The sequence below is a fragment of the Aptenodytes patagonicus genome, chromosome 2, assembly GCF_965638725.1.
Source record: "Aptenodytes patagonicus chromosome 2, bAptPat1.pri.cur, whole genome shotgun sequence".
NCBI classification, from domain to species: domain Eukaryota; kingdom Metazoa; phylum Chordata; class Aves; order Sphenisciformes; family Spheniscidae; genus Aptenodytes; species Aptenodytes patagonicus.
Window position 1 is genome coordinate 163,061,752 of NC_134950.1, and position 8,160 is coordinate 163,069,911.

The window sequence follows — 8,160 nt, forward strand, 5'->3', positions numbered from 1 at the left end:
TGGGGTTTTTGTTACAGCAGAAATCATTCTGCTCAGATGCTGACTTGTCTGTTTTCCAAGCAGAGATATGCCAGAACATCAGCAGAGTCATAGGGATTACCCAATATTTGCCTGCTTAATTGTTGGCAGTAACTGCTGGCAAAGGGGAAACACCTTTTTTGGCTACGTAGGCTACTTTCATCATATCTACCAGATTGAGAGTAGCTGTAGAGGCGTAGAACAGCTATAGAGATCCAGAAAGAAGGACCCTGAGGCCTTCAGCTTAAGCTCCAGTTCTACGCGTATGCCTATGTTAATCTGGAGTAGATCCCATCACATTGATCTAACTTTAAACAAGTTTACCTGAAATTTAAGTATTGGACGTACTAGACAGTTGTGCTGTATTCTCTGCTATACTAAATATTGCTATCTTAATTTTGGTGGAATCAGAACACTTTCCAGTGGATGAAGATAGGAAAATAGGAGCTGGATCCACAACTTTTCACCTCCAAGTTATAAAACTCACCAAGAAAGATGTTCTATTGACTTGCCAATGATAAGTGTTATCCACATTGAAGTGGCAGCTTTTACCATCACAGTGGCATCAAGCTGACTTATCTCTCCTTCCAGTTGGCGATTCCTTCCAGAAGACGACTAAAGAAGCAATCCAAGCAAGCTTTCCCTCTATCTGATGCGCGTATTACGTGGCTAGAGGACTGCAGTCACACTGCAGGTGCTGAATTTAGTTATATACACACAAAAAATAAGGAAGGTCACAGCTGAACTCTGCTAAAATGCTAATTCAAAACTGGCCTCCTGTTAATCTTTTTGCTGGAGTGATTACATAGCTTGGAAGAGCAGAGAATGGCCATAAGCTTTATAGTTATGACAAACTGCAAAACAGCTGGAAATTAACAGTGGAAAGGGAAGCACTTTGTTGCCATGTCTGTCTTCAATTGCAAGCGAAGCTAACTTGATGGCTCTGGTGCTATCGTTGTTCTGACTTATCTTTGATTAATGCATGTGGAACCTCAGGAGCGCCAGAACACTGTGCTATACCTATTTCATAACTGCCTGGAGTTCCTTGTTAAGTAATCTGGCTGTGAGCAATTACAAAGCTGTTCTGCTTCTCTTAACATTTCAGAGGAGAAAGAATTTAGCATTTTCCCATTCTGCGCTATAACAGTGGCAGAGACGTACGTCTTGCACCCTACCTGTTAATTGGGCATTGTCACAGGGTGCGAGAATTAAAAATGTCCACTGATAACCACAACAGCTTCTCTTCTAAACGTCCTGAGTGCCTCTCCTTCTCTGTGCCTCTCCCCTGAGCCGCAGCAGACCTCACCGGCTGGCTGGGACCTGCGCCTGGGAGACTTCGCTGCCTTTTGGATGCTGCAGCACAAGACGTTGTTATGGGTCTGCTCGTGATCCTCCTTCCCTCCTGAGGCTCAGGAGTTTCTCCTCTGGCACTGCTCTCTCCTCTTTGGAAAGCCTCTGCCTCCACTACTCACCTTGGAGTTGGGGACTCCCTCCCACTCCCATCTGGCGCAGCCTCTGACCCCACAGATGCTCTGCTCTGAACTAGCACTTCTCTGGGGACACAGAGGCGCCCTGCCTCTTGGGGAAAGGAGGTGAGACAGAGTGCGGCTGCTTTCCAGCCCTCTTCCTCTCCACGGCCACAGCGGTGGAGCTGTGTGGGCAGCAACCGCCAGCCGGGAGGGAGTGGGAGAGACAGGGCAGTGTGGTGATGCAAGGTGGTGCAGGAAAGGTGCAAGACTAATATTGCTGGTCTGGTGGATACCGTGGCACTGTGGCAATATAAAGTTCATACATAATTCATAAATGTCATACGTTAGCACTGCTTGTGCTACTTACACTTATGGCTGTGATACTGTAGGGATGCTGCATGTAGCCTCTTGTTAGTTTATACATGGAAACATGACATAGCAACAGAAAACCCATCGGTATTTCCTACCATCATTGGCGAAGGCACCAAAAAAAGGAAAATACACTTTAAGTGAGAGAAACAGAGCAGTGAGCGACTCTGAACCATTTACCACCACGCACAAATGTTTCAAGGGCAGCTGTCTCCTGGCCTGGACTGTGAGCACATGGGGCTCTAACCCGAGGTGCTGGAGCTGTTGGAGCTTTCGCCTTGAACTGCCGGTGCAGGTGGCGATGTGCGGGTGGGAGAAGGGATGTCAGTGTGTATTTTTTTTTCTCAGCAGTGAAAAACAGAGGGTTGGGCTGATTGCTTCACCTCTTCAGTCTGCAGGGAGTCATTGCTGCACCGACACAGCTCCACCTTTCACTCTTGTGGCTGCAAACCCTATAGTCACTCAAGTCTGCTTGTATTATTATACTAGCTAACAACTTACCAAGTTTCAGTTACTTTTTGTCACCCCATTTTTCATTTCAGTCTACTTGTAAGGATGGCTGAAAAATTATCTTCTGCTTCAATTTCCTTATGCTGTTGCTGGAATTAATTGTTAACTAAGTTTCTTGTGGGGAATGTAATGAAAATACAGTATGATAGCAATACATTTCTGCCGTGATTCATGGTTACCGGTGGAAATATTTAATGATCTTTTTGTATACATATAGTAATTGCTTCTTCTGTATCACAATAATAGGTTGCAATACAATTACACTCTTGTTCTTCTTCATATGAGAAATGGGCACATGAGCAGAACAGAATCAGAAAAGCAGAAAGTCCCTCATATCTTTTCAATATTCATCTACTCACTTGAGAATCTGCAGTCTTTTGAATAACACTAGGCTTATAATCAAAGTGATTGTGGAGCCTTAAGATAAACAATTAATAAGATAGCTAAAGTTCATTTTCATAACAAAACTAGGCATTAAGGAGTTATTCCTAAGGCTTTCCCTAAAGGTAAAGACTCCGAGGAATGCAATACATTGCAGATAAATCCTCCTAATATAAAGCAATATATTCTCAGTTACACAGAGATGAGCAACACTCACTTCTCTCTAATAAACTTCTGCTGGAACCTGGCTGCTGCTGAAAAAGCCGGTCTCTCTGAACAAAGGAGTCCCTGTCTTGTAAGAGCTCATTACCCATATGATAATAGTATTCATTTCTCTTGCACAATTCATCGGAGGGGCAGTGGGCTCCTTGCAAACATCTAATTAGGTCTCGCATCATCCCTGAGCAGCAAGTATTATTTTCCTCATTTTACAGTTATGGAAGTTGGGCGGAGGGGCTGCAGCCAGTGGCCCAGAGCCACCTGTCCTGTCACTTCCCCAGCTAGGAATAGACCCTGGATGTCTTTACTCCCAGCTCTCTGTTCCAAGCTGTAAGCCATGACCTCTTGCAGAAGCTAATTAAAAGCTAAGAAAATACTTTGACAAGCTTTCAAAAATGTTATTGGTACAGCAGATTTCTGCTGGGATCAGAGTCAAGTTTCTAGCACAGCTGTATTTGTTGTCTGCATTGCTTAAGCTTTTTTAAAGCAGTCAGAAGACTAAAGACATGCCTGTATTCCCGATACATTGCAAAATTCACCACAGTTCCTTGCACTGGTGTTTTTGTGGGCACCCTGGCTCCATTTCTCACGGGCATTTAAAAGTGCAAAACCCTGAAGTCAGTGACACAGCTTCTTCCAGTCGCATGGATGCAGGCAAAAGTTGCTGGTGTCTGCATATGCAGATTGAGAACTGATATAGTTTCAATTATTTGTTGTTGATTTGTTAGCTGTAAGATTATGTTATTTCTTGCAATCTACTTTTAAGAATATAGAAAGCCCTTAGAGGAAGTATCCTAGGTAATTTGTTAGAATTCATTGCAGCTCAGCTGTCAAAACAACGTGAGTGCCCTTGCATTTGGACTGATGTTAAATCATAAGCCTTTAGCTTACACATTTGGTTAGGGGGTGGAAAGAGTTAATCTGCAGGGCAAGCTCCCTTGCCAAACTTCAGAAGAAGCAAGTTGTGCAAAAGTCGATGAGAACTGAAAATCACTGAGGAAGGGGATCTTTTGAAAGGAAATGTGACATTTTCAGCAAAATCCCACTAAACCTCCTCCTCTTGGCAGCACGTACAGGTGAAAGCGATCCCGTGTCTGGACCTATGGCAGCGGGGTTTGCACGGAGAGGCAGGGTGCTGCTCACCCGCAGGGAGGTGCGATCTCTGCCTCTGTTCAACTTAGGTGAAAAACGTGTTAGAAAGAGGATCTCAGACGTAGAGGAGGGGTCGGGATATCAGTTAGAGCATATTTTCCAACATTGAATGACTTGGTGTGACATTTGCTAGAACAACCCCATTTAATTCTCATTTTAGTATAGCGAGAATTTGTACTCCAGCATAGTCTTTTGCAGAGCCCTGTGCCATGCTTCAGCAGAGTAGTGCTGCCAATGCTGCAGCACATTCGGCGTTGCTGAGAAGCCATTACTTGCATGAATTTTACTCCTTCCCTAGTAAAACTGCAACTGTTTAGTCATTCTAAGGCATATTCAGAGCAAGGATTCAGAACAAGAATTTTACAGACCACTTTTTCAATTTGGGGGAATAGCTGAAGACTGAATGGGGTGCATTTTCTTGGCATGTACATTTGAAAAAAGCCAGCAACAATCAGCTAAAAAGGCAGAGACTAAGTTAAACTATCACCTTACGGATAACCTGATGGCCAGAGAACCCTTAGCTACTGATCTTTCACCCTTTCAGCTTTCAATGAGAGCAACGTGTCAGCCGTGAGGCTTTCATACCGCCCCTGCTGCTGCTAGGGACCGCTGCCATGCTACGTGTGGAGCGTGATGGTGTGCTTCGCAGAGCTGCCTCACCCCTGAAAAAGCAGCACCACGGGAGTGTCGAGCGACGTGTTGCTCTATCAGTATTGCACTTGTGCAACGTGGCAGCGTCTAATACTCTTAGAGGACTGGATCAATAAACAATGCTGCCAGCTATTGGCAATGATAAATCTCCTCTCCACGTATACACCCTGTTTGGATTCTGCCTGTGATTTAGCATTTTGGCAGTTGCTGCAGGACTGCCTGCTTTCAATCGGTTGGCTCTGTGCCCTGCCTTCCAGTGTATCAATAAATCAGGAAGCTTTCCACTAGTTTCTCAGGATCTGACTGTGAGATGCCAGGCTTAACTCATTAGAGCAGGACTTGAGGGATGTTCCGTACCTTGTGGGAGCAGCTTCTCCATTCATAATGTCACCCCACACTACCTCTGTTTGGCATAGTGACTGCTTTCTTCAACAAAGTTCTCACCTTCTCTTACCTCTTTCCAAAGGTTTTTATTCTACTTGGCTGCCTGGAGTAGGCAGAGAGTGATACTCTTCACTTCAGCCTGTTTATACAGAGGGTAAGCTTGGACTCATTAGTCTAATAGGTTTCATTGCCAACTTTTTGATCCTACAGCTTTTATCATTGCTTGTTTTTCCCAGGAATAGCTAATGAAAAGCATTGGTTTAATAAAAGACATTATGTTTTCCTACAAGACTTGGTTCCCCTGATCATCGTAGCCTCGTGGCAGCATGAATGTTGCTATGACTGTCATTCTTACCATATTTTTGTATAACCTTGCTCAAGCAGGATTAGTAACAAAGTTCCAGTATTGCTGGTGCTAGTGGAGCTTCAATTCATTGAGGCTAGTGAGATTTCAGAAAATCCTCCATGTAGATATAGCCTGTGGGAGCAATTTAACCTTCATTAAACAGATGGGCTGAAAGCTCTGACGATGTCATATGTGATGTGAGTGAGTACTTGTGCCTCACAAAGCTCTGCTAATGGCTTTCAGTCCTGCCCTCCAGCACTGCTATTCTTCCAGCACAGGGCCTTCTGCTAGTCAGTCTTTTGTTGTGATGTATTATTTTATGGCTTTAAGCTGCTCCTTTGCTTTTCTCTTTAAAACACTGGCATTTTGACTTCAAACCCGGGAAAATTCTGCCACAGTTTAGATCAACAGATGTGGGGAAGGATGGTGCGTCTGGCTACCCGTGTGCGTCTGGCCTTGCCCTGCCTCGTGGCATGTAGCATCAGTTAGAGCTGGGCAAGGAGGCAGCGCCGTGCTCCCAAATTAGAACCAAAAGTGCTTTGTTTCCATCCCGCTTTGGTATAAATGACTATGTAGGTCAGTGAGGAAGGATGAATCATGCCACCATGTACATATTAGAACCATGTTCTTTGTATAGAGGCACATGCAGTTTCCTGGTGAGAGCTGCCGGGGGCTGGGGCTCAGACAGAGATGATTTCCAGCTAAGTGCACAGAACTTGCTTGAACCTCAGGGTAGCTTGAATCCAATACTGGTTTTATGCATTCACCCTGGTCGAGGGAGAAGAAAGATAGTTGCCTGGTGGAGGTGTACGCGCAGAACTGAGCTAGTCCAGGTTTCAGTCCCAATTTTCTCATAACTTCTTTTTTCTGACCTAGAGCAAGTCACTTGAAATCCTGTTTCCCTGGCTGTACTTAACCCACATCTGCTGATTTCTGCCCAGAGAAGACCTGAGCGCTGCTCCTGGTCTGAACTGAACCACAGCCTGCTCCCAGTAATGCTGGTGCAGATTAGCAGTGAACTGGGACCCTAAACCAAATATCATTCTGGTTGTCTTTGTGCCTTATCAATCAGATGTGTGTAAACAAACAAACACCCTAATTTGAGGGAATTTTTGTAAGAATAAATGCATGGCTGATATAAAGTACTCAATAGTACGGTGAGGCCTCACAGGGACCAATCGTTCCCTTTATCTCTGGGATATAGAGTTTAGCTAACCTGTTTATTGATTTTCTTTCCTGGGTGTAGTGGCAGCTTTACCACTAAAACACTGGCTCGGTCAGGAATGCAAAAAACCAAAAAAGAATAAAATCCTCAGTTCTGCCATTATCCTCCAAACAACTTATCCCCAAAAGTGAGGATAAAATCTCAGCTAACATTTGCTGTCTGCAACAGAGATCTAGCGCCAAGCCACCCACCGTAGGCTCCCTTTTGAGCACAGCTGTGCAGATTTAGGTTTTACTTTGGAGGAAGCTGAACTGTGCCATTGCATCCCCTCACTGTATTGCTGAGCTCCTTTGGTTTAAGGGAACCTGGGATAAGTGCCTCTGGCGTTGGTAGCTGCCCTTTGCCAGGTGGGTCCCGCATGGATGTGCTTGCAGCCTGAAGGACCTGAAGGTGTCTCATCCAGGTTCTCCAGCAACAGTTCCTTCAAAAGGAGAAAACAACCTAAATACGGTCATATGTCTCTGAGCAGGGGAAATAGAGACAGGGAGATAAACGGGACGAGCATGGGCAATTCTGCCCAGCGTGTGGTTAGTTAATGTGATGAGCCAGCCTGGGTCGTTCCTTGGCCATCGTGTGTGCCTGGGGGCTAAGGTGAGTCTCTATGCCTTGCCCAGGCTGGGGGACAGGCCTGGGAGCAGGGCAGGCTTGGGATGTTTTCCCCTATAAGTCCCATGTCAGGTGGCAGCTGGAAAGCGGGACCTGCTCCCGAACACCATCAGCGTTCTTCTTAAGAGCTTTTTTCCCTGTTAATTGCTTTGTAACCAGTTATGATTAGACAGTAATGATTCCTGGGTCTAATGATAGGAAGTACTCATCAGCACATGGGCAAGGGAGCAGTTCCCCAGAGCCTGGATGTTTACCAAAAGGGAATACATGAGACATGCGAGTTTCCAAAACAGGAAACTGAAATTTTAGGATATAATACAGCAGCATATTCTCCGTTACCATCATCTGCCACAGTCTAGAGGAGGACACAAAGGGAATCACGTCTGCATAATATAAACTCACATAATTATAACAGTAGCAACCCGACTTTAACCACTTGGTTTGGAAACAATTGCCCCCAAATATTGGCCTTTGACTGTAGAAAAGAAATACTCATGGGAGAAGCTTTCATTTAGATAGCAAATTAGAGGCATAAATTAAAAAAGAAAAGCAAGTCACTCTGAATGTAGCCACCCTTGGTGTAATACAGCAAACATCAGTGAGCTCTGCTCCATGACTAGGGATGCTGGGTGCTGCAGCCAGCTAAACGAGCATCATCTTATAGCAGCCTTGTCTGTGTGGATAAGATGAGGCCGTTCATTTACTTACAGAGAAGGTGGCAATCTGGGAACTCAATGGCCAGTGTAATCTTTTGGTAGTGGTCTTCCTTTGTACCTAAGCAGAAAGATCTAAGTGGTCTATAAACCCTGAAATTCACAGTTAAAAAAAAG